This window comes from Rhipicephalus microplus, chromosome 1 (genome assembly GCF_043290135.1).
Source record: "Rhipicephalus microplus isolate Deutch F79 chromosome 1, USDA_Rmic, whole genome shotgun sequence".
Classification (NCBI taxonomy): Eukaryota; Metazoa; Arthropoda; class Arachnida; order Ixodida; family Ixodidae; genus Rhipicephalus; species Rhipicephalus microplus.
The window spans coordinates 112,305,589-112,327,272 of NC_134700.1; the positions used below are offsets into that span (position 1 = coordinate 112,305,589).

Genomic DNA, 21,684 nt, shown 5'->3' on the forward strand with positions numbered 1-21,684 from the left:
TCCCCTCAGGAATTTGAAAGGGACGCCAGAAACAGGGTTGAGGCAGGGGACATTGTCTCTTTGTGCTCGCCCCGACGCGGTTTTTAGCCACTCTGCGCTTTCGTCTTTGATCATTCGGGCAAGGCCGCTTTCCCGAAGTCGTCGAACTGAACCGCGCCTTTCCTTGGGGTGACGCACCTTCTTTTCCCCCTCCAAATCTGGCTCGCCGCTTCGGTCTTCCTGAACGCCACCATTTACGATTCCTTAAACGGATTAGTGGCCTACCCTTTCTTTGATGGGACGGAGTGGGGCCCGACCTAGGCCTGCGCAGTGACGAACGCCTCCGCTTCTTCCTTTTTCTGCGATGTTTGCAAAGCTGCTCGGTGTTATCGCTGCACTGCTGAAGCGTGGCGTTCTTGCTCTCATCTGCCACTGCGTTAACCATGCCTACATTTGACGATGTCGAAACACGCCCCTGAGGCACGAAGAAGGTTTCCAGCTCCTTACTGGGCCCATTAGGGCTGCTGGCACCCTCCTCATCCACGCAAGGAGCGCCCCCCGACATCGTCCCCACCTCCAGACCGGCCACGGCCTCGTTCTCTGCATGCTCTACATTGATGCATTCAGGAATTTGCGGGCCATTTTCTGGCGCGATCTCTGTTTCTAGCGCTTCATGACGCGCCTCAATTTCTGGCGCTTTGCGACGCGCCTCGCTTTCAGACTCCGGGGCGAGTCTTTCTTTCTTTTTGCTAATAGAAGTTCCAAATCTTCTGATTAGCTCTGCTTTCACAACTTCGTAGTTGTTCGCGTGCTGCTCACTGAGTCGCGCAACAACATCCGCTGCCTCGCAGGGCAGAACCGTGCGTAGCTTCTGAGACCAGGTGTCTCGCTCACACTTCAGTTCGCTACACTTCCGTTCAAAGAGTCTAAGATACAGGCCCATATCCCATGATACCTCATATGGCTGCATGTACCTAGACATCTCGAACTCTGCCTCCTTTTCGAGTACTCCTTGCTGGCGTCCCAACCTCATACTCAACTCATAGTCTTGTTTGAAAAACTTTAGCTTGAGGCTTTCTCTTTCGTCTTCACTCTTTCCTTCCATCTGAGCTGCTCTTAGTTTTCTTTCGATGATGAGGTCCCATTCTTCACTTAGTTCCTCATCATCAGCCCCCAAATCATTAATCGCTTGAATGATTATGGGTTTTCGTGCCAAACCCTTTGTATCGATCCCCAATTCCTCACACAACAGCAACAAGTCTGACTTCTGCAGCTCCCGTAAGTCCATGATCGTACTGAGTGCTCGCTACTTCCAAAAATAACTTCCCGAAACGGCGAAACTGAGTCTTTCGGCAAAGTTAACTACCAGTTCTAAAATTTAACCCTCTTTTAGAACCTGGTTCACTCAAAGGAAAAGCCAAGCACTCACCCATACGTGATCCATGTCTCGAGCCAGCTGCTTCTCCTGGGCCGACTGTTGTTGTCACTTGTAGCTTCAAATCCCACCGCTGCCACCAGTTGTTGTGATCCCGGGGTGCTGTGGTAGCGTGGTGTAGCTTCGGGTTGAGGAAACGACCGCTTACAAGATGGGGATACGAAAAACAAACAAGGTTTATGGCACTATTTACAAATATTTACAGCATGAGGTTAAGAGTTCACAAACCACGAGCGTGGTGGTTAAACCTTTTTGGTTCAGAGCCATCACAAACTACGAACGTGGTGGTTGAACCTTTACTTGGTCCAGAGCGACGTCCTGCACTCTGCGGCGCCGTTATAAGCCCTGTCGGGCTCCTCCTTCTTCAGTGGAACACCAATCACACACACACACAACAGGTGAGGGGTACGAGCATGCACGGCGCACGTGAACATCCAATTTCGAGTCAAGATCACTGCACTTAAAGGTGGCGCCAGAGGGGCTCTTGCTCGGCGTGTGTGTCACTGGTCGAGGGGTCCCAAGCTTCCGACAGCAGACATCAAACGGTCCGCCAATCTGTCTGCTCAATTAGCAGGGCACTTTGTGGCGGCGGTCGCCGTTTCTCCAAAGGAATACGCTGTCTTTGTTGTCCCCTCTGGAACGGCTTACCGCTTCGTGGCGACGTGACGTCTCATCCGCCGGCTAGCCGGGACAATACCTGGCGGGCATAAGCATTCGGCGAGTCGGCTACTTGTTTGAGGGTAAAAAGAGCGCCGCTCCCCCGTCAGATCTCGACGCTGGTTCCAAGAAAACCTGGGTTCCAGGCGTGGGAACGCGGCCCGGCTACGCTTTTCCGCGACAGCATGGCGCCTACCGATGGCGGTCATAACAGCACCTTCTAAAAGGTTAGGGTGCAGTATAGTCAAGTGCCCAGTGAAGCTCAACTTTCCCAGCATACGTGTTTTTGTTGTTTCATATCTTGTAGTATAATAGGCTTGGCAAATTGGTTTTAGTGTGCAAACAAGTGGACTGTGCCTCATATGCTCTTCTCGTTTAAAACGTTATTTAATGACTTCTCATTATCAAAAGTATACTTAGGCGGAAGCCAAGTGATATGATTGTAATAAAAATATACATTAGGCTAGTAATTAGGGCCTAAACGGAAATGCCAATTCGATTCCGGATTCACCAAGGCATCCGACCTGCGGATATATTTACTGGTATTTCCGCGTGCAAAGCATATACGCTCTATAGCTATACCACCACACTCATCCGACTTCCGTGCGGGCTGCGGTGAGAGCGTCCACGCTTGGCTTCTCCCATCGTGTCCTGGATTTCACCTGTGCTCATGTACCACGGGCAGCAACGATGGCAGCACCCGAACAATGGACTCATTTACCCCGACGAGCTTAGCGGAGGGGGCCTCTCATTTAGGACTCGTTGGCGATTGCAGGCGCGAGTAAGGAAGGATGCATAATGATGAAACGCCCCCCGCTGGCTGTCAGGTTATACGTTCGGCATTTTGATAGTTCGCTTCACTGCACTACATGCCAGGAAAGATTGTTTTAACAACTTTGCTTGGTGCAATAGTAGAGAGGAAGCTACATTACGTTAAGTGCACGATTATTACGTGTTAAGGGACTAATATACTGCAAATAATGCGCGCTGTTACAGAAAATGTGCCTAAGTTGGGCTCAAGAAAAACAAAGTGTTTGCGCAGTTCAACTTCTGTTCTTTCATAGATTGATTCTTTGGACGCCCTTGAGAGCCGGTGACTATTCGTTGTGCAGCATTTTAGCTTCGTTTGCTCATTTGTTTGCTTGAAGTGGGAATATTTACGCTATACGCAGTTAGCCTGAGGTAGAAGAAGTAGCCGTAATTATGCATGAAGACAATCTAACTTAGGAACACATTTATGTAAACGACAATGCGGCGAGCATTCAAAATAAGGAGAAAAGAAATATTCGATACATATGCTAGTTAACTTTCGTAATTTCAGTTAACTGCCCAAATCAGGGCACAGTAGCCATATTGACTTTGTAACAATTTATTCGCATAGAGATGACGTGGATTGTTTGAATTGCGAAAGAACACTTGCTTGAACACAGGTTTCCAAGTGACAGGCATGTTAGGCGTGTTAAATCAATGTGGCACTTATGTAACCCAAGACAAGTCACTATTTTAACGAAATAATGCAGACATATGCCCATACATGTATACACACAGAAAAATTCCGAGATAATCAATTGCTTTCTTTTAAAACGAGTTGTCGTGGTGTCTTTTCAGAGAAACGGGATCTCAAAGTTAGCAGAAATGAAGCATCAATAAGCAATAATGTATTCCTATACTACGCATATTCCCAATGATGGCTTTCTCAAGCTTGCAGCTCCAAACACTGTCTTGAGGGATGGCTGGATTTTCCATTTCATTTCAAAAGCTTAAGAGCGTTAGCTACAACAAGAACACGCACTCTAAGCCAAAAATGGCCAAAATGGGAGCAACGGCTGTTTTTACTCCTTCAGACCGACCGTTACTCTCCGAAAAGACCAAGCGGAACAAGATGGCCGACTTGTTCGAGAATGGGGGAGCAACTGTATTCATCTTAAGTTTGTAAGGGAGCAACGGAAGGAGGAACCGCTGTAAATGCTCTCGTCACGCAACGGTTACTCCCCGGCAGAACACCGCACACAAATATGCATGCCGCCCACATTGATATTCATGGGCCAGATTATTGTTTGTTCTGTGTGCCAAACTTCACCAAACCAAAACAGTGATTTATTTTAGCATCCGTAGATAATAAGATAGCAGCGCTGGCTGAACACAGAAGGCCTGAGAATACAGTACGGCAAATACCTAACAAACGCAGCAGCAGAATGGAGAGTTGGCACGTCAAAGCGGACCGAACGCCGAAACACGTGCAAAACAACGATAAAAAAAGCCTAGACACGCCGTTCGTCCGCGAAGTAAGGGCGTCAAAGTCGATCAAGCACCGAAACACGTGCATAAAGAGCCCCCCCCCCCCCCGCCCAAATATATCGGAGAAGAAAAAAAAAAAAAAAGCGGACCCAGACGCGCTTCTCATCAGCCATACACTTAGTAGCACGCTTCACCGTGTAGGTTGAGGGCAGAATGACAAATCTGCGCCATCTGCGCCCGCACGACAAGTGTGGCGCTGGTGTAGCAAACGACGTAAGTTACAAAGTAATTTTAATTCAGTGTTTATGTTGACTAGCACTAAATAAAAGTTACACTCAACTTTTTATATTTATTTATGAGATTTAGTGTACCTCAGTTTGTTTTTATAATTGTATTAGGAGAACACGCTGAAACTATTGCGCTGACGCCTGTGCTGCCACTGCTCGACGTTTTTTTTTTTTTTTTTTCGGCGCAACTAGGTTCGCGTTCGCACTACTTACTCATTTTCATATGGTCTGTGGTTGGCGAGCACATGGACGTGCGAGCTGTGAGCTATGTTTTGATCGTGTGTGTGTGTCGCAGATTTGCGTTTCTACTTATTCGTGATGAAGGTTAGTGTATATTTAATTTTATGGAGCGTGAAGTAGTTGTGGATTTTGCTGCTGGGTGGAACAAACACATCGTAAACACGTCTTCAGCTATCTGCAAGCCTGTTCGCTCGTCGGACAAAGGACTGTGCATGCATCAGCGTGCAGGTGAGTGGCATTTCCAGCAACATTTAATGCTCTTACAATACATTGTTGAGTGGCTGCGCTATTGAAAGAGAAATGATTTGCTCTTATTCACCGTATCCATTGCTAGCCGTATCGGACTAAATTACCTCTATTACCGCCTGCATACCCTCTTGCTTCCCCTGTCACCACTGCAGTGCCAGTGTACTTTTGCAGTTAAGAGTTCATTTCCGCAACACTACCTCGCTTGAAAAAACATTGGGGCGGGGTTGTAGCTGCATTCATACTGGCACTTTTCTACCATTGGCTTTATGTAATGTTAACGGCTGAGTGTTGGGGCCTTGGGCCGCATTTTTTAGAGATGTAAAGTGTATGTAAATCAGTAAGTAAACAAATCATTGTCGCCTCACTTCACTGGCATAGTCAGGCGGTTGCGCACAGAATTTTTTCAGGCCGGGCGTAGGGGGCCCAAATTGACGACCATATTCGCTTGCCGGGCCTATTCAGATAAGCGGACCTCCCCCACCCCCTCCCCGCACGCCTAAAAAAAAAAATCTGCCCACATCACTGCGTGACTTGCTTCACCTTTGCGCTGAACGTACTATTTTATAAGCGCACCATCAAGCGAGCAGTTTACATGTTCTGTTTACATATTGACAGAACAATTGGAGGAGGAATGACCCAAATCTTTCAGATTTCTTTAGTGATGCAAAACCTTAGCAAAACTGAATATTGTAAAAGACAATCATAAATGCTGTATGTTCTCGTTAGCGCTGTCATTATTCTGCATCATGAAATCTTTATGCGCTGTGAAAACTTGGCATGCCGTTGAAGTCACATATCGACGTTAATACCAATCGACGAAAATTTCGACAACCTCAATAACGCCGTTTGGGATTTGCCGCATGCACATAATTAGGCTGATTCCCACTTGACTGTTCTTAACCTGACTTCGCTGCTACCAAATGAAACAATATTTGATGCATGTGTTTTACTTTTTTTTCAGGGATATGACACAAATTTGGTTATACTGCAGATAAAGATGCTCCCAACGATGCTAATGTACAGAAAGCAAGTGAATTTTGGTAAGTGCAGACTTGTTGTACTACGTATATGAAAGCATCGCTTTTTAGGGGCAAACTGTGCATGTGTTGGCCAGAGAATAGTTCATTATGCCACATGGTTACACTGGCACTGACAATTCGACATGGCTCCGCTGGCCCGTGTGTGTGCTCACACTGTTACCGTTAAGATAAAATGTTTATGTTTTCATTGCAGGGATTGCTGTTTGTACTAAAAAGCCAACTGCCAAGATTTGTTTACGCTGGTACTCCTAAAAGTATGCTTTCCCTATTTACATGGATTTTGGCTTGCACAAAGCATAACACTTGGGCCTAGATTCACAAAGCTGTCCATGCGCAGGCCTTCATAACAGCGTTTCTTGACTTGCCTTTACCCTGTTTTCTGCAGATGTTTCGTGGGTTTAAAAGTGCCACAGCATGTTGACCTCCCCCACTCTGAAATATTCGCGTTCAAAGTTTCACAAGAGTGCGCTTAACTTTCTTGTGCACCTCTTTGCTAGTCCAAGATACTGAAGTGTTATGCTCTTACTAGAGGTGGCAGTGTTTCTAATGTTTGTATCTCCATCACATTGATTAAGTATGCGATCTTGGCTTGACTGGTAGCACATCCTCAACAAATGTCTTTGTGGCACATGTAGAAGGCAGTACAAAATAAATAGGCAGACATTCACACCGGGAGCTAACTTCTAATAATGCTTTTTTTTGGAAACCATGGTGTGCTTATTCCAATTTGTCTAACAAGCAGTAACCTGTTTGGCTGTGAACCAACAAGACGTTGAGCTAATAAAAGCTTCACATCTTGTTGCTCTCAAATATATATGTATTGGCAAGCTATCTGTGACACTGTCAAACAAAGAATCAGCATATCTGTGCATGCCTTAAGATATATTGATATATTGCTTCGTTTACATATCTCGTGGCTGTGACTCGTCAACCGAGTGAACAAATGCACCCTAGTTTTCTAAATTTAAAGCATTTTTTGAAGGTAGCACGGTCTACATTTATTTGTCTATAGTTTTGTCCAGCCGTTTGCGTCAGGTACAAAGAAATATACTGAAGATTATCATGTAGCCTCTGCAAATGGTTGCTTTCAAGCAGGCTTTGCATGCTTGGCTTGTGCCTACAGGTATTGCACAATTCAAGACGCAGCAGCGTATGATAGAACAGTAGAATCGAGAGCAACTATGTGCACGAGCTAAATAAGTATTTTAACATGAGCGGACAGTACGTGTTATTTGCCACACACATGACCTCATTTAGAATGCCCATTGGTGAATTGGCTCATAGAAATGTCACTCAGCTGTGTATAGCAAACAAGTTAACTGAACATAAGGGTATCTTTAACTGCTACAATTATGCCTTGTTGAGGTGCTGCACATTTTCTTCCAGAATATTGCTGTCTGAGACATCATGTGAAGAGCGTCTACCACATCATTATTTATATGGCTTGCCAAGTAACGTTTGGCCGAACCTTCCTTTTTTTTCACATTTCATTTTGCAGTAGACATCCTAGAATGTAAGCGCTGCTGCAGTGTGTGTGACTCATTGTTATGAATTGATTCTGGCATGTTTAACCTCACACTTCTATTTTTTTTCTTGCAGGAATGAGATGCTTCAAATATGCCTGCGGTGACGTTCTGCTGCGCTAGCGTGATGGAAACACCAGCTGCGAAACTTGAGTTCTTCAGAATTGGAGAAGTTGCCCTTCTCTCACCAATGATGACACAGACTGCCCTATGCTAGAAATTCAAGATTGTTTTTCCACGGATGACGCAGAAAACCTTTGATGTATTATGGTGTTTGTTTAGTGCTGGCTGTGGTGTGGCGAAGTCTACTTTTACGTGTGGTCACACGTCGCCTCATAAAAAGAACAATAAAGCATTTATTTTCCTTTCAATATTGTCCACTTTTTGTGTTAGAAGCACCCAAGCAGTGCTCTTCCAAGGAGCTCTCGCCATGTGTTAAGCGTGTGACAAGCATACTCGAGATAAATACTCATTTCCCCAAGGAGTAACTGGAAGCATGTGCAGTTGGTTTTCAGAGAGTAACTGCGAACACGTGGGAGGAACGGTAAAGAGTAACTGTTGCTCTTAGAAGAGCAACTGGTGGGAGTAATGGTTGGTCGGCAGGGAGCAACTGGTGGGAGTAACTGTTGGTCTGCAGGGAGGAACTGGAGGGAGTAACTTCATCCCCCGAAGGAGGAACTGAAAGGAGAGCAACGGTTCCTCCCTCTGCAGTTACTCCTTTTAGGAGAGTAATGGGAGTGGCAATGCAATTGCTCCCTGAAAGGAGCAACCCCTATACCCCTGTTGCTCCGTTTTGGCTTAGAGTGCGTCTCTCACGTCGGTTTTACGAAATGCGGCGCCGCGTGAGCGGATTCAATCGGAACGAGGTTGAAGTATTGGGTTCCGGTATTGATTTTGCACAGCTGTCTGCAAAATAACACCCACTCGGCTTCACGCTACCCATGACAAAGGGAAGACGTGTCATTGAAAGGCAGCAATCGTTTCCGCAGTACCAAGTGTAAGAAACGCAATCGTATTTGCATACAACAAAACGCGTTGCGTCCGCCGATTCCCGTGGCAGCTCTGCACGCCACCGCAAACGTTTTGTCTGGGTCGGGTGCATGAAATGCACGCGCTGAATACCAAATGCTGCGACAAGCAAGCCGTTGCAACTAGCGCGACGCTGAACGGTGCCAACCGAGCTATGCGATCGAAGCCGAAGCTAACGACCTCAGAACTGTAGAATCCACGGACTGCCGTCAAAAAACTCTCGGGGAGAGAGTAGGAGTTTACCGAGGTGAAAAAAGAAAAAAAACCAATTATGTCAGATAAGGTGTTCTAGTAGATGATTACCTTACGCAAGACGAGGGAGTGTTATTATACCGTTTTGAATAGACAACTTACGAGCTGTTTCTCGCCTGCTGAACCGAAGGTCGTGTGCTCGATCTCGGTCATAGTGGTTGTATATTTATGGAGGGGGACCACTAGAATCTCGTGTACTGCGTGATGGAAGTGCACCTTAGGGAATAACAGCACCTTAGGGAATAACAGATAGTCGAAATTTCCCAAACTCTCCAGTTCAGTGTACCTCATCATTATATCGTGTTCTTGGGATGTACAATCCTAGATGTTATCAGTATTAATAACTTACCAACTACTTTAAAAGCAGTACCACACTTATTTCATTCCGATAACATATCGTTTTTTTTTTGTATTCCTTAAGCACAGTACAGAACTTTCCAGTTGCAAGTATAAATGTGCTGTTGACACGCAAATTTAAGCGATAGGACTTGATGAGTGTTTTCTCCTTACGAGTGATACAAAATATGACAAGTTGGAAAGAAAGCAGCATCGATTCACACCTGATTGACCCCCGAGCAGTGCATGGCCCTCTGTCAGTGAACATGCAAAACGTAGCGCCCCACGGCTTGTGAACTCACCTGCGCAGAAAGAAGAAGAAAAAAAAGCATGGTTATACGCGTACACAGGGAGAACACGTGAAAAAAGAAATCAGCACAAGCACACAGGATGTTCAAATCGCATGCTAAACGCTCGCACGAATCCTGTTCGCGGAATGTGGATGATGTGAAAGGTTTGGAGGGAAGCCTTCAAAATTACTCTTTGAGAAGTGTTTCGTCATCGCACCAGAGGCCTACGGCTTCTCTTGTATTCCGTCGTTTCCCGCCTTACTACACGCGTAGCGTCTTTCTTCCATGCTCTGGGCGCGCCGTTCATACTTCGTAGGCACTACGTCAATTCTTCTTCACAGAGCGGCGTGCTACTGAGCTCGCATCGTGAGGGCTCGCGCGGCTGTTTCATGTGTCTCACGTCTCCTTGTCGAGAGCATCAGACACGATCCGCTCGCAAAACACGGCGTGGCCGCGCCTCGCACTCGTGACAGCCCCGGGCAGCGGTGATTGGCCCCGACTCGCTCTGCGCACCGGGAGCACTTTTATCGCCTCGGAAAGTTCGTTTTCTACGTCGATGATAGCCGGCCGTTGCAGCTTCTGCGCTTACGAAGACATTTGCAGGCTCGTTATTGTTATCGTGCATGCATAGCTTACTCATTGTATGCGCGCAGTCCGCGTTCTGCGTACACTGCCGCCGCACGTGTGTCTGTAATGCGGGCGAAAACGTGACTCGCAGAAGCCAATCAAGCGTATCATGTGTAGTGGATGTGAGATAAGTGGCGCGAATTCGTACGAGGCTCCAATAGCCGTTATGTCTTACAGGTACATTTAACACCTCTGCATGGAACTTCGGCAATTATTTCATTAGGTCGAGCAACTAATTCCCAGCAAGGGCCATCATGCCTTTTCTTGGTATAGCATGCTAGATAGTAATAATAGTAATAATATAATAATCAATAATCAATGAATAATCATATATTTAACGTACCGAGGAACAACCATAAGGTCTTTCTGCAGGGGCACGCAAAAATAAAACAATAAAATAAATAACACAATACAGTCCACAGAAAAAAATCAAATGAAAAGAGAGAAAATGCGCAGACAAAAACGATCAGCACAAAGTAGGAAGAATAAAAGACAAGACGGCAATAATGGAGGGGAAGCGAAAATACAGAGCAATATACACAACTCTGCGGAAGGCTTCCTGAAAAACGGAAAAGTGTACAAACGGTAGATTGTGAAAAAACATCTTAGGACAGTGCAAAGCTGGAATAAAAATAATCACAGTGGACTGTGAAAAACAATAAAGAGAGAGAGAAATAGAAAATAAGGAGAAAGGCAGGGAGGTTAAGCAGGGCTGAGCCCCAGTAAGCTACCCTGCACTTGGGAAAGGGAGAGGGTGAAGGAAAGTTATAGAGGAGAAGAGAAAAGTCACTGACTGGGCCGACGCGCAACCGTTTCCCATCGCAAACGATGAAACAGGCCAGTCTCTTTGAGAAAACGCAACAGCGCTTTCGTTGCCTTTCGGAATTGGGATGGGCCGTGCCATGGTCCCAACACTTTCTGGATCGTGCAATCACTTCTGTACAGTTGATTTAGAATACTGCGCAGGTGAAGCCTCTCGTGTGACTATGCCGGGCAGTAACATAAGAGGTGTTCAATACTCTCATCCACGGCGTAGTCGTTGCACTCCACGCTGTCGGCAATCCCAATGTTATATGAGTAGGCATTGGTGAAGGCTATGTACAGACACCGACTGCACAACATTGTATCTTCCCCTGAAAAGACCAGAAGGTAGCCATAGTCATAGAGAGGGTCGAGAGAATACAGTCGATGATGTGCGAACTGCGATGACTGCCACTTCTGGAGTGTCATGTTCTGCGCCAGCTTACTTAGGTATCTAGCCGCGTCAATCCAAGATAAAGGTACGAAATCAGGTTTTGTTTGTACGTGTGCATTTCTGGCTTCTTTATTGGCGAGGTCAATGCCGGAGATACCGCAATAACTTGGTATCCACTGGAACACAACGTTGTGTCCTTGTTCGGTCGCATAGTGCAGCATTTCTCTGATCTCCCACATCAGTTGTTCGTACGACCCGCGACGAAGTACCAAAAATACATTTTAGAGCCGTCTTGGAGTCGCAAAATGCTGCCCAATGATTAGCCGGTTGTTGTTTGATATAAGCGACGGCACCTCACTGGGCAACCATTTCCCATGAAAGTTCACAGTACAAAGGCTTTGTATTCTGTGAGCAGTAGAGTGTTAAAGAAGTTGACAAGTACATGAAAAGGTCGATTCCCTTTTTTTTACTTATGCAGAGTCCAAAAATTCACACAACTGAGAAGGTAAGGGCAGAATATCATATTATGACCTAGTATGTAAAAAAAAGAAGAGGTCAGCGTGATTTCGTCGGAAGTGAGGTGATGGCAATGATAATATGGCACTGTTAGAACGAGATCCAGAGTCATTTTACTACAATGATAGTTCTAATTGATGATAATTACCTTCTGGACTCGCTCAATGGTGTTACTTCTGGACTTAGCAAAGCCATTCTAGATCAGAGATGCATATGTACTGAAGTTGAGGAAGACATATTGCGGTGTACAATTTCTGTAAGGCTGCGGGAGGAATGAATTCTTGAGAGATTCTGCAAACACAGCCAAGAGAACGAATGCCTCACGTGGCAATACACTGTGAGCAGAAACATTTAGCATGCCATCGAAAAGAACACCAAGATCACTGAACTCGTAAGTTTTACATAAGCACATGGTAGTGACAGATTATGTAAATGACACGATGGACGTTTTGCAAGGTGCACCAATGAACTTGGTCTTCGAGGTATTCAGGCAAAGGTTATTGTAGTCACAATATTCAGAGAAAGAACAGAAATCTGGCTGCAGCAAGTTGCAGACGTTTACTGAATGTATGGGTAAATGTCTTGATGCCATCGGCATACCAGAGAAAAAAATACCGAATTTCAAAAAAAAAAACGTTGTTAACGAAAATTAAAACTAAGACGCCCTAATACCGACCCTTGAGGGACCGCACTAATAACTTTGTACAAGGAAGACATTTGGCCATTTACGGCCACCTAACGTGATCTGTTAAGCAGATAGCTGTGCAATAAATTCACAATAGATGAGTAAACATCTAAGTTTGCAAGTCCAACCAATAACAATGAGTGGCAGACCACGTCAAAAGGCTTCCTAAAGTCACAGTAGACTACGTCAAAACGTCCTCTCTGAAAAATAAGGGGAGCGATTTTAATCATGAGACTAGCAAAATTTGCAGTAGTTGAGTGGCTACGGAGGAGCCTGTGATGATCAGGAATAAAAAGGTTATTGACGCTAACACACAATGTGCTCAGAAGAGCAAGTTCAAAGATCTTCGATGTGGCACACAGAAGAGAAATCGGGCGATAATTCAAAACATCAGTGTTGCAGCTCAACCTAAATGTAAAAAAAAAAAAAACACGTGCAGTTTTCCACATGCCGTGAAATGTGGAAGCATTCAGACAATTATTAATTATTACAGTCAATACTAGGATAAGTATACTTCCATAAGCTCTTAGTAAGGCGGAAGGGATGCCAGATAGGCCGCTTGGTAAGGACAGTTTTAAGCGCCAAATACAGGAGCAGATGAGTTTTTCATCCAGCAACCGACCACTACACGTGGTAATTGCTTCGTGCTGTTCTACCTGAGTCCTAGAATCTTACACCTTATAAACAGATGAAAAATGGCTGGCGAAACAAACAGGAACGTCATGCACGTCGACACCGTTCGAGTCCAGTAGCCTGAAGGACTCTTTTGACAGTTTGCGTACACATTTCTCAACCTCAGCTAGCATATTAGAAGTGTTTTTTTAATAATTCAATATATTAACTGTGATCCAGTTTATATAAGTGTGTAGAGAGAGCTCGAAAAAAAAAACAGAACTCTACCTTTCATTTGCTGAAGGGAGAACATATAGTCTTCTTGTGTGCGCGATCTTTATGCTTCAGTTCTCTTATAAGTTGTGGATATTTGCGATGTTTAGGTTTATATTGTGGAAGAAACTTACGCATGCTACTTAACACAAGCTCCGTAAACTCCTCAACATGTTCATCAACATTTGGTTTGTCAGTAACCTAGGACCAATCGGCTGAGAAAGACGCTGATAAATGTAATGAAGGGGGTGGTGGTGGTGGCGACGTACTCAGCGAATAAAGTAACGAGTTCACGCAGCAAGCCTGCTTAGACATTATCGCATTCAAGTCAATGAAGCAGCAACGTTATTCAGTTGTATTCAAACAACGATAGAGAAACCTGGAAAAGCGGGGAAAAACAAGTAATGTGGAATCTCTCTTAACTTGATTTCGCGCGTTTTACTCACGGAAAGATGCGGGCATGAGATAGCGGTTTACTAAACCATCCACGCAGAGTGCCATTGTCCGAGGCGAGTCCGACGTTGACAACTCTTCGCCGACTTTTCATATTCGCACTAAGCACAAAAACAAACGCTTTCTTCTGCCTGCAGATTGACGCGCAGTGAACAAACAATGAAGTCGAGGGTTTAGTTGTGCGCAGGCGTACGCCGCTGCAGCGACGATGACGTGCACCCGGCAAACAAGAGGATAATATACAACTACGCCGGTTACCTAGCGTGTGACACGAAATTGCCTTTTTCCCCTTCTTCATAGACCCCACTGCGGGCTTATGAATAAAACCAGCTTCAGGTGCCTTTTATGTAATGATTGCATCTGGGACATTTTGAAGGGGCTGTTGGCTAAGCAAGAGGGAACAGTGGGCATTGCTTCGTGAAGTGTCTCGCCTGGCACCAAATCATGAAAGAGGCGAGATTAATACCTAACGTGTAACACATTAAAGCCGACAGTTCAAGCGTGCACACACGAAGTTGTGTCTTCCTCCTTCCCCACAGACTACGTTGCGGGATGTCGTTTGTCTCAAAGAAGCATGGCGCTGTCGTCGGTGCAGAGCGAGGTGATTTGCATCGCGAATGTGCGCACCGTCTAGTATCATCATCATCATCGACTGCTGCATGGCGGCATGATAGAACGGCCACGGCCCTCGAAGAAAGTCAACAGAGAAGCACACATTGTTTCCTTCTCCGAAGCCAAGCCCCTGTCCATCCACGCTGCACGCGAACCTCGGAGGAGAAGGGGAGCGTACATAAATATACATACATTATCTCCCGCCGTCCCGCAGGTTTCGCGTGAATACATCTTGTCTCTCACGCGCTGTGTCATGGACAGGCCGTGCACTTAGTGCGAAACTTCGTTTGTGATCACCGTTTTTTCTTATTTTCCGCTTGTGTACACTTTCCCGTGCAGACGTGGAAGCGTTCACTTTCCCAGGAACCAAAGTGGAGGGCTCGATATGAGATGAGGGGGAAGAAAATAAATAACGAAACCAATCTAGCGGTGAGAAAGCAGCGACCAGTCTCGGCTGCGTCCTTCCGCCGTGGTCGAGAGGGGCCTGGCCTGGTAACTAGACGGCAGTGGACGGGCGATGCGGCCGACCACATCGATGAGATGGGCCCGAGCTGACGACAGCGTTCGAGAACAACGTCCTTCCTGACGTGCACGACTTAGAAATTCGCTCATCCTGCTTGTCTCCAGAAGCGAGCGAGGTGTTGCCGCTATACGTTTTATGAGTAATGCTTCAATCCCGCGAAAGCGTCCGCTAGATATTGCGGAGGGTGCGTCGACCTTGTGCAAGTAGAAGTTTCATATGGATAAATTTGATAACCCCATAACCCCACGCTTTCACAAGTACATATTTAAATCTTGCAACATATGTATTTGCAATTTTGTACTGGGGTAAGGAACACACAGGACGTGTCAAAAAAGACGCCGTAAGCACTGATTTTGATTCACTTTCCTGTCTACTATTCGAAATCAAAGAAAAATATAAGCCAGCTCAATTGTTATGAAGCTAATAACGCTCTTACAGGACTTTGAGCGCATCGGATTACGGGGCGTGAGAAGCCCGCTGCGAGGACTATTGCTGTGCTGTGCAGCGTAGGCAGCGTAGCTGGTATCCACACTATTTCCTTCAACCGGGGACAAGCCAATTAACAGCTTGTGAAAGAAAGGCCACGCGCAGCCAGAAGCTAAGGCTCCGATAAGGAGATCATGTCTTCACCGGAGAAACATATATTGCATATAACATATACTGCCCATATACAAAAGAATTATTGATACAGTGCCATAGAAGAGTTGCACTGTGGATCAGATCCTACGACTATTGTTACTTATACAGTGTGCTTGACAAATATAATGCAGTGCAAATTCGACACACAGCGTGCGTAGGCACACAGACCTGTGCTCATTTTGGCCGTACAAGAACATCATCTGGCACGGAAAATTGATGCAGTTTCTCGTATTCTTCGTCCTCGTCTTATGCGACAATGCCTCTCCATGGTCTAGAGGACGAACAGAGCTTGGGTGCATCTCAAGCGTTAATGACAAGATTGATCTGAAGCTATTGATCCCGTGTGGTACACGGTAGCACGTACGTTGACGAATACGCGATCATTCTTTCCGGGCTAGGGGATCGTTTCATTTCGTCCATTCACTCCTACTACAATGGACACTAAAGCACCATCGTGCAGCTTGAACGTTCGCAGCCGCCGTAACGTGCAGGTCGCAATACTGCGCTGGCAGTCGACCCGATAGCCGCGTTTCGGTGTCATTACAACTAGCGCGCTCGCTATAGGACACTTCGATATCACATTTCCCAATTCAGATAGCACTGTCGCAAATCAGTCAGCGAAAGATGTCTCTCGGGCCAGTGCAATAGGAATAACAAGGCATGTCTTACCAGCCACAAAAACGAGCATTAAGCGCAATTATGATCGAGCTTTATACGCTGGATTAGCAGTGGCGCCGATATGATTGTAGAAGGTGGCGCCCTGATGACAAAGCGGTAACATCTACCACCGAGCACGAGAGCCCACGTGTCACACTGCCGCAGGAACTGCGACCCACTTTTCGTGTGCTCGGCCACCACCCGCCACGAGTGTTGTGCAGTTGCAATCTCCTCATATAACGAGCGGGGAGCGGCGAAAGTCGCGGCGCGCACTGCGAATGACAGACCGCCTCTGCGGCTTGGCCTGACTCGGACGTCCCGTTAGTCATGCGAGTCTCATCAATTTGTGAGGTTCACTTTGTGCCAGCGAGCAGCGTAGCGCATGAGTCGATCGGCAGAATGAATGCTGGCTATTCCGCAGCGCTATCTTATTACGCCCTATCATGATACCGTTATGACTGGGCGCTATCACGGTAGCGTAATGACGAGTGTACAGGAAAATCTGTGATATAAGTACTGTTGTGCTTCCCAGAGACGATGATGCGCTGGAAACCACTGCAGGTGGTCTTTATGCTCACCGTGGTACACAGGCCGTCGACTTCACCCATTGAGAACGACTGAGCTTAGATATGCAGGAACATTGCTTGTGCTTGTTACGTGTACTTGTTCCGTAAAATCTGGTTACGTCAGCTGGAGATCTTTCCTGATAGCTCACGCACTTATTATTGAAACATACAAAATAGCACTGACGTACGCCGTTATAATTAGCAGCGACAAATCACGTAGGCCTACATTTTATGTTATGCATATAAACAAACGATAAAAACATGCAGTTTTACTTTTTGCGTTATTACTCAGATTACACTGTAGGATTTGACTTTCGCAAACAAAGATGTACATATGGAAGCTGAACAAATATTTTTGCTGAACGAAGTCTCAATACTTATTTCTGTAGTAATGAAAACACACAAACTCTTTCTCTCTCTTACCCCCCTCCCCATCACACGCATAGTTGAATCTTCAATAACGCGTGAGAAAAGGAAATATTTCAGCATGCCGCCATTGCAAATGTCATTTTCTCACAGGTGCGCACTTCGTCAAGCTATCGCCTTCCGCTTACATATTTTTTTCTCTGAGTGTGCATGTACGTATGCGTGCGCGCGTGAGTGTGCTACCGGTTCCGCAACGCAAACGCCGCCTGCCGTAACCTCGCACTGACTTGGCGTACGTGGCGCAGCAGGCATCACAGCAATACAAAAAAAATCCACAAAAACACCCTAAGGGTCCTGTATATTTGGCCGGCACGTGATAATTGCAGGAGAAGAACAAGTTCAGCGAACACCCGGCCGTCCATAGTGATATCTCCTTCACAGCCCCACGTGTACTCCGTAGCGGGTCCGCTATTATACCAACGGATAGCAATGAAGCGTTCGGACGTGTACACTGATGGATGCGGGAAAAGAAACAGCTGGGCTCGGCGTGGAACAAATGCGAGCACAAATTGCGACACACTCCTGGCATTCTCGAACATGCATATGCGCGTTGGAGCATTCGTGTATGTGAACACGTGCCCGTGCTCTCACCACACGAACGGTGGCGGCACATAAACACCGAGCTCGGCAGCCCAGCCCCTCCGCCATTCAGAGGCCGCAACATACATCGCCATCATGTATGCATATACAGGACACGGCTCCCTGCGGCTGCAGGCAGCCTATGCCTTAACGACCGCTCCCGAAACGCGCTTGGCGGCGCCTTCAGCGCCGCCCCCTTCGGAGGCTGATTTGACCGCAGAGGCGTGAGCGGGAACAGAAGGTCCGACTGCGTATACATCCATGGTCGGTGAGTGCGTTCGAGCGGACTTTCCTCGCGCTTCTCCCGAGCTGCGTAGCAAATGAAGAAAAAGTACCTCTTGCTCAACTCGCATGAGCAGAAGAGAGCGAAGGCGGAATAAGTTGGGACAAAAAAAAAATGTAGGCTAATCGCGAGCACAGCATGATTAGAACGGGAACCGCTGCTGTAACAGATACGAAGCAGGACTGAATATGAAGCGCCGTCTGTGTACAGGCATACGTCGAAGGACGCACTGAGCGCCCCACGTGCTTCAGGCATCCGGAATTGAGCCGTGGTTTGTTTTACACGTCCTTCCTATGTCGATATTGTTTCTTTCTTCGAAGCATCGGTATAATGCTTACTGACCCTGTTTTGTTTTCACAGTGTGTCCCTACCATCGCAAGAACGCCCGCGAGCAGTGACAATATATCTTTCGCTCGCTTGTCGCTGTTAGTCGAGAACAAAGGGTAAAAAACCATTAGTCGTGGTTGTTACCGATGAAAGGCAGTTTCTCTGCTGGTTTCTGCATATCTGTGCGCTCCAGAACGTGGACGGAACGTATGGCCACAAGCAAAGGAATGCGATTAATGGCTCTCAGGACAACCAACCGTGCATTTCACAAGCACCAGTCGTGAACAATTCATGGGGCGATGCAATGATGTACCGATACGAACATTATGGTGAGGCCACAGGAAACGGAACATAAAGTGCTTCTGCCTGTACCACCGAAGGCCGATGTCCCGTTAGACTGAACAAGTGAAAACTTCGTTTTATGAACCAAACATCAATATAACACTTACGCAAAGGAGAAAAAACTGACGGTGATAACTGCGGCCATCTTCGTATGGAACAACGGTCGTACTAAAACCCAAGACATGGTTACATTTAGTAATATTGTTCGTATGCATGCGCTGTTGAATCGCGAGCAGCTGATATTCTTTATAGCCTCAGTGACTGGTGTGAAATACTTGTTGCGTGGAAGCTTTATTTCATCAATATTTAACGCACTCCATAATATTATTAGTACCGTGTACCAATCACAACAGCAGGACAGAAATAACAAGCGAAAGGCATGCAATAGGTTAAGCACTATGCATGCAGGCGACGTATGCGCAACTCTCCTTGCTGACGTCATTGAAACCACGTACTAGTAGATAGTACATATAGAAACTCTATCCTGAGCCCAACAGTTTGTGAGCAGACAAGCAAGATATAACTGCTTGAAGCTTGGGCGCTCTCTAACACTGAATAAATGGGTATACGTGTTGAGTTAGCTCCAAACCTATGGGCAGAGCTTTATGCGACGAGCTCAGGTGGGTGAACGGAGAAAAACATGGGTTGAATCTGGCCTTGGCATATACTCCAGCAGCCCGTTCTTTGAAACGCACCCATTGTATTGTTTCCCTCACGTGGCTGTGGTACAAGCGGGGCAGTAGGCGGGAGGGAGATTTTCACTTCGATCACGCTGTTCGTCGCCATTCCCACCCATCAAGTTCTGGAGGCTAGAGCAATGCCACCCACCTGAGAGTAGCGAGACGTGATCCGCGATCGACATTTCGTTCTCACTCGATGGCTGCGATTGCTTGTCGCGTACTGCAACCAGAGTAGCAGCCTTAGTTTGTGATAAGCTCCTTTGAACCTTAACAAAAACTTCGACAGTGTGTGAGAAAATTTACGTATATACGTTCCATACTCCGGAGCACTTACTCTGACTGGCCTAGAACGTGGCTCAAATATTGCGATTACATCTGCACCCGCGTGTGGTTTGTGAGCGTTTGTTTGCCCGCGCAAAAAAAGAGATTGAGCAATCAAGAATGCTTCAGTTCAATGCCAGTGTGCTCTCAACACTCCAAGCGTTCACTATCTATAGCATCGCAAATCGTGAGTCTTTTTGTGGCGCGTCCGCATCATTATTGCGTGATCCCCGCCTTAAGTTCCGTTTGTCTTCATCTTGATGCGCGATGTGGAGTCTCTTACTTTAGAAAAAAACTGTTCCTTCAATAAGTTAACAATTGTGAACTGTTGTTTTCGTTTTGTCAGTATTATTATTAGGGGTACCTGCCATTCAACAGAGAGGGAAAAAGGTAAGGTAAGACAGGGTAGAGTTTTTGTCCCCGGACGATATCCCCGGTTGTCTGCCATGTGCTTGGGAAGGGGATAACACCAGTTAAACTGGCCCCAGCGCTGCTTGAGCACCTGTAGAACTGGCGCTGCATGTGCAGGCTTATGAAATTTCCGTGCTAGAAAGCACCCGCTTTATCACCCCTTGTCGTTTTCTTTCCCTTACGAATGAACTTTACGTATGTTGCGAAATTCGGTCATTATACTTAAATGTTCACCTGGAAGTAAATGTAAGATGGGATGTACTAATGAGTGAATGAAGTAAACATAAAAACAAGCATGAGCCTGATTAAGCAAGAAAACAAATATTCGCAGCTATAGTGAGTGAGCGAGAATTTATTAGAAGGCCTGAGCTAGTTCGCTCTAGCCTGCTATTCTACACATAAAACAAGGGAAGGGGGAAGGAAAGGGGAATGAAGGATGATAATGGGGACAAAAAGAGGTGGTGCGTATGTACCGTAGCCACTTATCATAGCACCCTTCGCAGTTTTAAATGAGTTCGAACGTCACTGATTTCGAAATTTATGGCATATTTAAAATAGTGTACTACGCAGCGCACCATTGGTAAACGAATTAAGGACTAAAGAAGTGTGACTTCCTACAGATTTACTTTCATTATATTGTGAGCCCAATATTTTCAAAATTTACAACATGTAATATTGTTGAACAAACAAATAAGTAAATAAATAAATCAATATAGATAGATAGATAGATAGATAGATAGATAGCTAAATAGATAGATAGATAGATAGATAGATAGATAGATAGATAGATAGATAGATAGATAGACAGCAGACAGACAGACAGACAGACAGACAGATAGATAGATAGATAGATAGATAGATAGATAGATAGATATATAGATAGATAGATAGATAGATAGATAGATAGATAGATAGATAGACAGACAGACAGACAGACAGACAGATAGATAGATAGATAGATAGATAGATAGATAGATAGATAGATAGATAGATAGATAGATAGATAGATAGATAGGCAGACAGGCAGACAGACAGGCAGACAGACAGACAGACAGACAGACAGATAGATAGATAGATGGATAGATAGATAGATAGATAGATAGATAGATAGATAGATAGATAGATAGATAGATAGACAGACAGACAGACAGACAGTGAGATAGATAGATAGATAGATAGATAGATAGATAGATAGATAGATAGATAGATAGATAGATAGATAGATAGATAGATAGACAGATAGGCATATAGATAGATAGATAGATAGATAGATAGATAGATAGATAGATAGATAGATAGATAGATAGATAGATAGATAGATAGATAGATAGATAGACAGACAGATAGACATATAGATAGATAGATAGATAGATAGATAGATAGATAGATAGATAGATAGATA

General features: G+C 45.6%; 1 protein-coding gene and 1 long non-coding RNA gene across 2 annotated transcripts in view; one reads left to right on the forward strand and one right to left on the reverse strand.

The window, feature by feature from the left end:
- Window positions 1-21,684, reverse strand: part of LOC119178254 (cadherin EGF LAG seven-pass G-type receptor 1) — a 283,366-nt gene that overhangs the window by 139,985 nt on the left and 121,697 nt on the right. The window lies entirely within an intron of this gene.
- On the forward strand, window positions 4,774-8,019 carry LOC142768769 (uncharacterized). The gene is made up of 3 exons (XR_012885440.1): window positions 4,774-5,064; window positions 6,047-6,125; window positions 7,725-8,019. It is a non-coding gene; the product is annotated as an uncharacterized LOC142768769 (long non-coding RNA).